The sequence below is a fragment of the Melanostigma gelatinosum genome (genome assembly GCF_949748355.1).
Source record: "Melanostigma gelatinosum genome assembly, chromosome: 8".
In the NCBI taxonomy this organism is placed as follows: domain Eukaryota; kingdom Metazoa; phylum Chordata; class Actinopteri; order Perciformes; family Zoarcidae; genus Melanostigma; species Melanostigma gelatinosum.
In genome coordinates, this window is record NC_136641.1 from 15,972,962 (window position 1) to 15,986,357 (window position 13,396).

Here is a 13,396-nt window from a genome sequence, read left to right on the forward strand (position 1 = left end):
AAAGACATGCACACAGACCCACACTATGCCCCCATTCACACACACACACACACACACACATCACTTTGCAAGAGGTTTAACTAAATGATTAATTTGTCTTCTGTATTAACTTATAGTGCTGTGTTTCTATATGTATGTATGTAAACCCGTTACATTACATTTGTTGAGTTGTTGTGGGAACAAAGACAAATCCAATTCAACTTAGACCATCCACCGTTAACACATTAAAAAGACAAATGAAAGTATTACGAGTTAGTAGAGCTGAAACTGCTCTCTTATATCTTCGTTCTGAACAAAAACACAACACCCCAAAGGTATTCAATTAACAATGATATGAAGCAGGGAGGAGCCAAAACTGCAAATATTTAGTATTTTTCACTTTACTGACTCAAACGAATAATAGATGGCGAGAGTAGCAAAATTGCTATCGTTCAATGTTTTAAATGTAATATTATTATACGTATTATCTATAATTGCGTCCTCATTTTGAAGCTTGGAAACACTGAAAATCCAATTCAACTGAATTAAAGTAAATGTAGTTGATTTAAATTGAGACATGTGCTGTGCAGGAAACAAGAGACAGGGATGTCTTTCAACACCCAGACACATTTGGGTGACTAATAATAGTCCGCAATGTTCCATCAATCACGGTTATTAAGCACAGTAAGAGAAAATATTTTCACTTGAGTCCCCTGGCTGCTTGTTTTTCACGGTCTCATTGAACGGAGAAAGTTCGGAGATCGAGACACCGCGCCCTCCCTCGCGATACCAACAAACAGCATCTCCATGACTCAACATTATAACGCAGTTAAGCAAATGAAGAGCTTATATTTGTGCTGCACTCGGCCGCCGCTTGAAAACAGAGGGGAAATGGAGCACCCAGATTGAAATAGATGAGTGTAAGGCAAGAAAAGAAACCGAGAGGCACCGGGACATGGAGAGAGGAAGGCACACGCAGGAAGAGAGAGGAATGCTTCGTAGGTGGGGACCTTGAAAAGCTTTTGTTCTCTGGACACAGAGGGTTAGTGAGGCATCAGTTGGTTCAAAGCAACAAACTCCAAATCAATATTTTACAGCTTGTCCAAACAGACTCACACAGACATGCACACACTGACACAAAAAAAAACGGACATACACACGGTAGCAACCACAAACAAGCAGACACTTTGCAGTGTTGACCTGTGTTGAGGAAAAAAAAGCTTTTCACTTTTTCACTTCCTATTTATGGTATGCTTGAAATAGGAGGCTTGATACTGAGACCGTGTGTGTGTGTGTGTGTGTGTGTGTTGATGTAAAGTGTGTGTGTGGCCATGCTGTGTTTCTTTAATGAGCTCGGTTTACACACTTCGTTAATTGGCTGGCACAGCAAAGGACCATCCAAGATCTACAGGCCAGTCTGCACACACATATACAGATACACATCTCCATTTCACTGCGCTTATTTATTCATGTATTAGTTTGTTTGTTCCACTAGGTTCACTTGCAGGCTGCTGTAGTAATTGACACTATATTCCCTGCATTGATTTCCACTCCGACGGCAACGCTCTGTGCCATGCACATGAGCACACACACACACACAGACACAGACACACACACACACACATGCATACACAGTCGCCGACTCCCTGTGCAAATCTGCCTTCGCAAGAAACAAAGCAACTGCAAATTGTATTCTCACTCAATTTATCCATCCATTTATCCATTTACGTGTATCTCCCTAACATGTATTAATTTTGTGGTAACAAAGAGACAGGTGAGGCAGCAAGAACTGCAGCCATTCTAATTAAAGTATCTGTGAAAGGAAGAGAGCAGAGCTTTCTTTCAGCACACCCCTCATCACACTGGCTGTAAAAATAGCATCAGCCCCACAATCCCGGGCAATGTTCTCTCTGCTTCCAGCTCAGGGCTGGTTTCTGTTTCGCAATAGGAGGTGCAGTGGTGAGATTTTGCCGTTGCTGTACAACAAACACAGAGCAGCAGCCAGATTCGGTCCACATAGGCGTTCTGTTAGAGCCCTAAATGGGGCATTCGGACTGGACTGTGTATGTGTGTGAGAGAGCCATGCAAAACATGATTACAGATGGTAGTGGTGGATATGTGTGTGTGTGTGTGTGTGTGTGTGTGTGTGTGTGTGTGTGTGTGTGTGTGTGTGTGTGTGTGTGTGTGTGTGTGTGTGTGTGTGTGTGTGTGTGTGTGTGTGTGTGTGTGTGTGTGTGTTTGTGGGTATGTGGGCAGGCAGGACAGGAGGCCTGCTGGGAGAGATAACTTCTCAAATCTGTCCTCTCCTTCTCACTCACACCCTTCTGCTCAGACCTCTAAAAGCTTACCCCTTAGGCTTACCCTGCGCACACATACAAGCACACACTCGCGCACGTGCGCACACACAGGATCCTCGTATCAACCCTATCCTCAACTCCCATTTCAGTCGTCACAGTTCTCTGAGGTCCATTGGCGCTGTGGTTGATTTGGGTAAGATGGACATGGAGAGACAAGAGAAAGAGGGATGGACAGCAAGTGCATTAACACAGGTCTGTCCAGCCGGGGTTATTATCTATTAATGTGGTGCAAGTTCACACATGCGTGCGCATATACGCACGTAAGCACTCACTTACACCAGCAAACACACATTCACAGAGGGAGAGAGAAAGTTGGAGAGGGGTCGTTTAATATTTAAACAGGATGCTTTAAAGTCTAAATTGAATTAGGGTGACACAAGGAGACACGCTGTTTCCCCAAAAATCTATTAAAATCTCATGCATTCTACAGATATACTGCATGAAACTCAAAACAATGGCAAACAAAGCTTATTTCACAAAAATCCATCTTCTGTTTGTCCTCCATGTGCTCTCTTTCTGGAATTACTTTTTGTTTTTTCAGCAGCGGTTCTTCCTTTGCAGCGACCCGTTGCCCTCCCCTCCCCTCTTTATCCCCGTGAAGAAACAACTACACCTCATGGATTTTCCCTGCACCGTGCTTCATTGCATTATTTCCTCTTTTCCAAACACCTTTGGGGCTGCGAGGACAGACAGAAGGACCAGGCGATGTCAAGGAGATTCTTTAAATCCCTCCACCTCGGGCAGCACTGTCATCCCCGTTAGTCAGAAATTATTATGATCTGAAGAATTCATGTCAAGCACACCAAGTGGGCTACACCTACCACTGCTAACATGTTTGGACCCTGGTGTTTGTTCCTGCAGCACCACAGACAGCTCCCTCGTTGAAGCCCGCTGCTCTGTTCAGCACCACAGACAGCTCCCTATACTGCATAAGGTGCAGTCTGGATGACACAGGACGGCAATACCCATAAGTCCTTTAAGAGCCCAATTAGTGTAGTCAGGGGTTTTTGTGCAGGATATACCCACCTCTAAACAGACAATATAAAGTATACTCACAGCTCAGTCTGACACTCATTACAGTGTACAACCCAGATGGGGAAATTTGACCTGATGCCTCACTGATGGTCATCACGTTGCATGCTCATGATGACATTTAACTGATGAACACTTCATGCTCCTTCCTGAGTTTGATGTAAAATGCATATCACAGTCATCCATATGTTTGTTGCTCAGTAAAAAAAAAACACAACGTGCAGAGTCATAATTAAATCAATCTTTAAAGAAGACAAAGACTCTGAAGATGGCCTTAGGCACAGTAGCACTTTGAGCAAACAATGCTAACATGCTGACAATGTTCACCAACTTAGTGCAACACTTTGTCAACAGACTGTCGAACAGATCAACATTGACATCTATAGACCCGTACCGCTATCATGACTGCAAATACATTTCTAATTTTAACATAATACGACAGAAATTGTTAATAAGTCAAAGCCAAATCATTTCTTATTGAGTTAAGAGCAACAAAACGTGTAGAAAACATATTGATTAAAATAATTGACAATGTAATTCCTTGTGACCAAAAGCCCTAAAGCCATCGGCATCACAAATAAAGCTCCTGTTTGTGCCCTTTTCTGCCACAGCTGCAGTCCGGGGGAGGACACAAGGCCGGCTTAGCCTCATCACATAAAGGCAGGCGGAATGCTAATAAAGTTGGATTCAATCAAATTGAAAGCAGTCTTTTGGTAATTCATGGCTTTAAATTTAGAATTTCTGTTCTGCATTCAGAACCTCTCTCTGCTGTTCCCACAGAGGCTGAGTGTTATCCTCACTCCAACTGAGAGGATGTTGTGTTATCTACTGACTTCGTCCCTTTAATTGTACACAGACGTAAACGGTGGAAAACATACTATGATTACAAATGACCTTAAAGTGGTTCTGAATGGAATCCTCTTTTGTTATTGTAACATGATCTTTGGTGGTAAACAAACTGCTGATGTTCCATTCCTCACGGTAGATATCATCTTTTTCGAGTCACTTTTGCTTTCTCCTCTCGCCATTTATTCATTGAGTCCTGTTTTCTGGCGGCACTGACACATATCTTTGTCTCCTCGGCCTCGGGGGTTATCACTAAATCCAGCTAAGCAACACATTCCTGGAATGAACAACTGTGGCTGCTGGCAGAAAGTATCGAGCATCATAATCTGTTCACCAAATGGTTTTCTCCGGAAAAGATCAAACCAGCACTGGGTATTTAAAACAATGAATAGCAAATGTGAAAGCAACATACATGTTCAGTTATCAACAGCATTAAGATGTTTATTTGGAGTAAACGTTGCATATTAAAAGCGACCCAGGTTTGTGTTCATGCATATGTGCATGGCTGTGGTTTTCTCCCCGTGTGTGCCCTCAAAACGCTCTGGCTAATGGCAGTGTCATAATATTAGTCATATTAGGAGGGGATTAGTAAGAGAAGCCGTCTTAAGGATGTGATCCCAGGAAGGGGGGTGCCAGATACTGCTTGTATTACTGTCAGCCCTGTCTCGCACACACACTGGGAGCCTAGCAAGCCTCGCCTGCTCTCTTCAATAGGATCTGTAGAGAAACATCACACCGAAGCGCACCACTACTGTAGCTCATTCCCCTTCTTCCACTGTGTTGTTTTTATATATATATATCTCATCTATTGGAGTGCTAGTGTGAAACATGTCTTGTAGAAAAACAGAAATGCTCCGGCTGTGTATGAATGTTGAAGTGTACAGATTAGGAGAACAAGACCTACGCTCTTGAGCTTCTTAACAAGGTGTTCCCTCTAACTGTCATTTACGTTTGAAGCGACTTGAAGTGACTTCTCAGTAGCTAAAGTGCACGACTTACGTAACAGTATGTTTCTGAAAATGTAGTGTTGATACCAGTGACGGCTGGCCGGTGGAAGGGCGCACATGCAGCGACCCCACCAGCCACAAAGCTTATTCAGTGTCAACAGCTTCCGTAGGGGCTCGATTCCCGGCCCCTACAGTCTGCCTGTAGAAGTGTCATCATTGGGCAAGATACTGAACCCCAAATTGCTCCCAAAGGCTGTCACATCACTGTGTTTGTCAATGTGCATGAGTTTAGATCTTGATGGGCAGGTGACATCTTGCATGGCAGCCTCTGCCATCAGTGTCGGAATGTGTGTGCGAATGGGGGACTGTTGACATGTAGTGTACAGTGTTTTGAGTGGTCGGAAGACTAGAAAGGAGCATCATTTACCGATATGTAGCTGTTAACACTTGACTATATCGTTCATTTCCAGCTCCACTGGTCCAGCCAGCTGTCAATGGCAAGATGGCATGGTAGGCTAAACTGAAGGCTGTTGCAATTTTTTTTTACTGCACATTGAAATTGCAATAACAGAAGCAGGCCGTTAAGCATTACGCCGAATATAACGACCAAATCACGACAATATGTTTATAAAAAATTGGTCTGAATACATTGAAATTAACGATATATTTTTTCTAAATCTATAATTGTTTTGGTTTTGTTTGCTTGAGAGAAAAGTTAGTAGCCAAGATAAGCTGTTGCATGGAGTGTGTTTGCTTGTCTGATTCCATTTTGGAGTAAATGTCACAGTCTTCTACAGTTGGAGTCAAATTCTCTCTGACCCAAGATAAACCACAACATTACTAGCGTGTAAGCAGAAGCTCTCAGGAGCCCCACCCAGGTAAATAATCATCATCAGCCACTGGTTGATACGTGGACACAAAAGTATAAAACTGTGTATGTTTTTATTCCTCCATCCCCTTCTACAGCTGTACCATTGGTGGGCTTCAAGCAAGAGACCACCTAAACCACACCAACACGCAACCAGCCCTTATAACTGCTGTGTTTGTGCTACATCTAAAACATACCAATCTACAGCATATAAAGCTTCATACTGAATGCATAATTGCATAATTAGATATAATTGCATGTGCTGTGGGCTTGTCTAACAACCTAATGAGGCAGCCATAAAGCCAGTGGTTCCACTTATAAGAGCATAATGAAAGACTACAAGACAAAAGGGCATACACAGACAAACACAGGCAGCCAGCAGGATATGCCCTGAGCGGAAAACAGGACAAAAAAAGAGAGTAGAAATTATTAAAGTGAGTTTAAGACTCTCATTACACTCTGTCAACAGCACTCATCGCTGACTGTGAGTGTCTCTGTGGTTCCCATGTCACAGCCTTTTGGGACGTCATTTGCTCCCAACTTTTCTTTCGCCGTCGCCGAAGGAATGACCAAGACGAGCCTCACACAAACACTCCTCAGGAGAGCAGACATCTCACACACACACACACACACACACACACAAGGCCGGGCCTAACTATGCCGTCCTAATGACCACAGTGATTGCTGTGTCGTTGAGCCAGAGGGTTGTATGTGTGGCGTAGCTCTGACTTCTGGTTAACGGCTCCTCGTTGCCGTCAGCCATGATGAGTCAGCCGTGACGCCGCCAAAAGCTGCAGTGTCTGTGTCGGTCGGTTTATTGCCGCCGCTGAAAGTGATACCACATCTACAGCCCACACACTGGTGGAGACTCCTGTCACTGCAGACTCATTAGCAGAAGCTACAGCTGCGCCGAAATCAACAAATCAAATTGCTTCCTTAATAAGTTGCAACGTGTCACGGCACAGTTAACTGCTAACAAAAGCAACCATTGTTCTTAACCATGGTACCGCAGCATCCACCGCAATCTAATGTTTCTGAAATGTTGTCAATTATGCCTCGATGAGCCAGCCGGTTTTTACAGTTCTGCAACATTGAAATGTGTCAACCAAACAAGTGCTTACGAGGCAATCACCATTCCATTGTTAAAGAACTATTCAGCTCAACTCAGATGCAGTGCTTTAGTTCCTGGTGACAATTTGATTGAAAGAAAACAAGTGATGCGTTGTTCACTTCCTGGTGTACACACTGAAGTGCAGTATATTGCTTAGCTTAGGGGAAAAGTTATATAGTTGGTGACAATGAATCTCTTAACTGAACTGAACTCGTCAATCAAAATGTCCACCTCTATTTCGAAATGAAAATTTGAGTTTGAGAGTGAGAGGCTGGCAGTGAGACAGCACAGCACAGAGTTTGGTCAAGAGAGAGACGGCCATTAACAGTGTAAATGAAGGGAAACATGTAATGACAGGACCCTGGAGTCACTGATGAGGGTGATGGATGGCTTTCAACTCAAATATATGGCAGGTCATCACTCAACGCAGACTTAACCACGCGCATACGATGCATTTTCGGACACAGAATCACACACACTCACTCATGCGCTCTGTCATTCTCTCCCCTATTAACCTTCTGCTCATCCACTTACACTGCCTCGCATGTGCTATTCAGCATTGCATTGTTGGCCCTGCAATCACATCAATAGCTTTGGAAAACACTCATGTATGCACAGAAAAACAAACACACACACAGAGCGTCGGTCAGCGTTGCCCTATTACATAACCTCATTAGTCAAATAAGGAAAGCACTGCCACAGTATTCCTCTGTCTTCTGTCTTTTTCTTTGCCACAAATAGTTATCATTATCTATAACCATTTGCTTATTATTCTCTGTTAGTTCTTGTTTTTTAGCGTACAAAATGTCTAAAATAATGACGAATAGCAATCAAATAATTACAAGAGTTCAACATGATGTCTAAAAGTTGCTTGTTTTGTCTGACCAACAGTAAAACATCCCGAACAAATCAATACAATATGGCTGTAACTGGAAAACATTTGTTATTTTGTACTTGATGAATAATTATTCATTTGGGGCTGCTACTACAGATTCATTTTATTGTTGATTATTTTGTTATTATTTTTAGTTTATTTTTAGATGAATTGGTTAAAATCTTTAAATTGCTTTTTATTTCTAACAAATTGTCCAAAACCAAAAAATACTCAGGGAAAGAAAGCAAATCCTCATATTTCAGACTCTGTAACAAGATTTATTTTGGCATCTTTGCGTGTAAATTACCTAAGTGGTTACTCAGTTATGGGGCGACCGTGGCTTACTGGGTAGAGAGGGTTGTCCGCCAACCGAAAGGTCACCGGTTCGATCCTCGGCTGCACCGTGTCCTGTGTCGAAGTGTCCCTGAGCAACACACTGAACCCCTAACTGCTCCCCGGGTGCCTGTAATTGGCAGCCCACTGCTCCCTATATATACAGGGATGGGTCAAATGCAGAGAATAATTTCCCCACTGTGGGACTAATAAAGGAATTGCTCATTTTGTCCAATCGTCAAAAAAACAAGGTCACGTGAATACATTACGGCAGATGTTTATTTATATTTGAAGAATAACATAAACTATTTATTTAGAGCTGCAACTACGAATTATTTTTATTCTGGATTCATCATTTTGTCAATGTCCAACAAATTGTCCAAAACGACGACTGAAAGAAAAGCTTCATGTCTTTCCCCCGATGCAACTTCTCTCCTCTCCCTCTGGTCTTTGCCACTTCCTTGCTCTGTAGTCAAGGGAATCGGTGTGTGGGGTACAGAGGTGCTGGGTAAACAGTGGTTCTGCAAAGTGCTTTTTTCCGGGCTCTGTATACCCGGGTAATAGAGGCAGTAATGGAGTTTGTTCAGGCTAAGGTAATCCTGGAGCTGTGAGCGCAGCATCTGCTGCTGTTTCCCTCTGACGCGGTTCTGTTCCACAGCAGGTACTGATGCTGTTGTAGCTGTCACCGTTACTGTCCCACACAAGCCGTTTGGGAGCAAAGCAATGTGTTGTGCGTGAATGTGAATTTTCGACAACAAAAGTGTGTCAAAATATATATATGTTTGTGTATATCTCTGTGTGCATCCTGAGCAAAACATAGACACAGATAAAGTGAGGGTTTGCTCAAAGATGTGTGTCTGTGGGGGAGGGAAGGTGTGTGTGTGTGTGTGTGTGTGTGTGTGTGTGTGTGTGTGTGTGTGTAGGTGTGTGTGTGTGTGTGTGTGTGTAGGTGTGTGTGTGTGTGTGTGTGTGTGTGTGTGTGTGTGTGTGTGTGTGTAGGTGTGTGTGTGTGTGTGTGTGTGTGTGTGTGTGTGTGTGTAGGTGTGTGTGTGTGTGTGTGTGTGTGTGTGTGTGTGTAGGTGTGTGTGTGTGTGTGTGTGTTTGGTAGAAAAGTCTGGGTCTGTGTGTATATGTGTGCGGAGAGAAAGAATCAAAAAAATATATGTTTGGATGTGATAGCTCACCTTTGGGAGGTGGGATAAGAACAGGGCTGGCGGCTAGGAATGAATTTACGGGGCCCGATCTCCCAGAAACAATTTCTTTATGTGGGTTACACACATTTAGAGTGGCTACTCGTCCCCCCCTGGGCCTCGGCACACCACACACAGCTACAGGAGATGGCCAATGAAATACAGAACACCTTTTATAGGACACATGCTTTTTATTTATTTTTATTTATCGCCTGTAGCTTTCTCTCTCTCTCTCTCTGTGTTTAGGTCTCTGTCTCACTTGTTCCTGCTTCTCATTCTTGTTCTTTCTCTTTTAATTATCTCCTTTTCTTTTCTCATCACGCACAGCTACAGGAGGTGTCAAATACAAACAAGATCACCTTTAACACATACTATACTTTTTCATTTCTTCCTGGTTGCTCTCCTTGTCTTTGTCTGTCTCTCTTTCTCTCTGGACAGCAGCTTTGACAGTATTCCCATGACCCAGAGGGCTTATTGGTAGAAGAAAAGGATAAAGGAAGTGAGAGAGAGACATGTAGGAAGAGGGAGCGTATGGGTTAAAAGTGTACAGGGAGACATAAGGAAATTGTGGATTATGGCAACATGAAAGCTTGCTTTATTTTAAGGAGAACTCGCGTGTGCTTTTGGTCATGTTGCCAGAAGGAGAAAGGGTAAAATTGTCCAATTTAAACAAGTCCTGTGGACTCTGCTGGTTTGCAAATCAGTGTATCCCCTGCATTGCCAATCCCATACAGCCATTCAATTTCCAAAAGCAAACATGCACTGGGGCGTCCCTGTGGCACAGGGATTAAGACGCCCACTGTGACCTTTGTTGCATCTCTCTCCATTATTTCCTGTCACCTTTCCACTAATTACTATGTAATAAAGGAATAACACGGCAAAAAAAGCAAATAAAAAGCAAAGATTCACCTAAAACCGAGCCTTGACCGAGGTGGTTCCTCTTTACATCATCCTCTCCATCTCTCCTGTTATTTCTGTTCAATAGTTTGCCTGGATTTGAAGGAGATCTAATGTGAGTCAGCCAACCTGACGATTCATTTTAAAGTAAGGACACATGAGGAGAAGTGCTATTCCGTTGTGTTTTATTTATTGGACCGCTTGTGCAGCCGTCACAGAAAGGAGGCTGCAATTACTTAATGTTTCCTAAATGACACGGCACAAAGGAAGACATAGGTTACATGAATGCATGAAAGATTTAACCTTTATTAAAAAATGAGAGTCTAAATACTGCTACCTCCTGCTCACTTGAACGTCATTTCCATTCTACCCCCCCCCCCCCCTCCCCCCCTCCCAGCTGCCACCTCCCTGCATCTCTACTCTCCTGTCGCTCATGTCTCACTGTCAGTTCTCTTCCTGGTTATTCCTGGTTATCTTCCTCCCTCACTCCACTTCTCAGCCTCGCCTCTTCTGTGTTCCTTGCAGAGGCTCATGAAAACAGGGGGAGAGTAAGAGACAGAGACAGATGGAGCTGGAGCATGTCAAAAATATGTCCACAGTTGGGATGACCCTCTTTGTTTGAATCCAATCACCCTGTATGCAGACACAAGGATTTTATGAACAAGTCAAGGGGATTAGGCCAGAAATAGCCATAAGATAACATGATGAGGAGACACAAATGTTACCATGCAGGCTGTTCTCATCCACTGTTCTTCGCTATACCTACGAAAAGTAATGCACTATAATTCCTATACATCTCGCTTAATCAATTTACTTATTCATGACCCAGGGGACGTAGTATAAAATGAGAGATAAAGTCTGCGTACAGAAGTAGGTCTCAGAGTGGATGGTTGCGATACAAACACTGGACTTTCATCCGGGAAACCGCTGTTCACGTCTTGTGAAACCAGAAGTAAATGTTGAATTATTTGTCACGTAACTTTTGTACTCAAGTAACAACACTTCTGTAGTTATTTTAACCCAAAACACGAGGAAGACCTTTCATAAGATATCATACGAACCATTGTAAGAGGATATGTTGCGGCATGTTACCTCGAACAGGGTATTTTAACATATCCAGAGCTAAAAGTAGCGACTGCAACAACTCACAGCCTCTACACTGCTACCAAATTGATACACAATGCGTCCACTGTCGCCAATAAAGGTCATCTTATGAATCACCATCTACAGTAGATCAGGTGATCCATGGTGCTGCTGCAGAAGACGCCCACCGCTTTCAGGGTGATGAGTTCCTCTACATGCTCCACACACACCTCACATTTGTTATGTGCACATATAGGCAATGTTCCTCTCATGTAAAGACTATACAAACCACTGTTGGGTGCAAAATGTATGAACTATTTTTTTTTTAAATGGGAGACAATTTAGTGCGAAGGAAACGTTAAGGTTCCTTATCTGTTGTTACCATGGAATAAGGCAACAACATATTTATCATTTAGCACCTTTGGACACATCACAGGTCATAGAATTTGTCAACCAGGTGAGCAGCTGTTTGCGCCTGCTAAAGCTCTGCATAAAACAGCGCACTGAACCCGGTGCCATATGCCCGTATACGCACAGCTTAGACCTACGTGCCCCCTTTGTGCGTGTGTGTGTGTGAGAGAGAGAGCGAGAGAGAGGGCTGTGCAACACCTGAAACACCCGCAATCATTTGTCTTTGCTGTAAAACCACCACCGCGATAATAAAACTCATACCATGCCAGAGAAGGCTGATGGGATATTACCGCGAGGAAATCTTTTTTGCATAACTCTCATGCATTCATAAAATCAATATCTTGTATGTTCCCTAAAATGGAACGGATGAAGTGTAATCCATTCCGTGCGTAACTGGTTTTCAAAGACGAGATGAGTCGACTGTTATAAAGCATATTAATCACGCGTGGCAGGTGTGCCACTAATTTACTTTGTCTCACGCGCACTGCCAAGAGTCAACAGAAATCGCATTCAAACCGTGGGCTGCACCAAGCTTATCTGTGCAGGTGTAAAGGCACTGATCCATACCTGTTGGTGCGGTGTGGTCTTGTTCTGTTAGCCCAGCAGGTGATCCTCTCTCCTCATAGCCGCTCCGCTATCCGAGACGGAGGAGAGGCTCGCATCCCCTCTCCGGTACCATAAAACGGCTCCTCTCTCTCACACCGGCCGCTTAGGTTCGACTGAAGCGGAAAAAGTTACACCATACCCTCCACCTCCGCAGCCGGGCAAGAGAGCAACGACGCCGGTGACAGATGTGACCTCCTGGGTTACAAGCAGCGGTTACTCCGGTGCAAGAAAAGGTCCCCTGAAAGTTCCGCTGCTCTCCTCCGCTTTTGCACAACGGGGTGAGACAGGAAACTTAATTATTAAGACATACCAACATGGAGGAAACATCCAAGTTAAAACCTCCCCCAATCAGCCTATTGTTTTGCACCGAGAATCCCCCGTTTATCCTCTTCTGGGGGAAGCGACGACAAAGTAGCCGAGTGTGACGGGACAGAGGTGCGATGCGGTCGGGGAGTCAGACAGACTGTTGGTGCGCTCCCGCCTGTGCGCCTGTAAGACAGAGAGCGCTGCTTCCCTGTCAGCTGTGAAGCGGAGCAGCGCTCCCTAGCGGCCTGAAGAGGGAACAGCTGACTAGACAGGCGCATGCAATAAATGTAAATGGTACTGTACAGTAATGTGAAGAAGAACATATGGGCTGCGCCAAGACCTGTTGGATATATGATATTTGTCCTCTCTTGTCAACATAGACTGGTAGACAAACAGAAAGAGGCATGAGCTAATATAGGCCCTATCAGCACACACACACACACACACGTACACAAATGCGTCAGCAATGGCTCTCTGGGGGATGGATGCTGGACATGGGGAAAGTCTGAAATGTTTGTGTCACTTCAGGAAGGACAAAACCATATTGGATCGCCCA

The 13,396-nt window shown here is 43.9% G+C and overlaps 1 protein-coding gene across 1 annotated transcript in view; it reads right to left on the minus strand.

The window, feature by feature from the left end:
* The window catches only part of LOC306780831 (chemokine-like protein TAFA-2), a 69,976-nt gene extending 57,317 nt beyond the window's left edge, over positions 1 to 12,659 (minus strand). Inside the window, exon 1 of the mRNA XM_079273327.1 lies at positions 12,496 to 12,659. The gene's annotated coding sequence lies outside the window, so the exon portion shown is untranslated. The remainder of the gene's footprint in view (positions 1 to 12,495) is intronic.
* Positions 12,660 to 13,396: the final 737 nt, after the last annotated feature.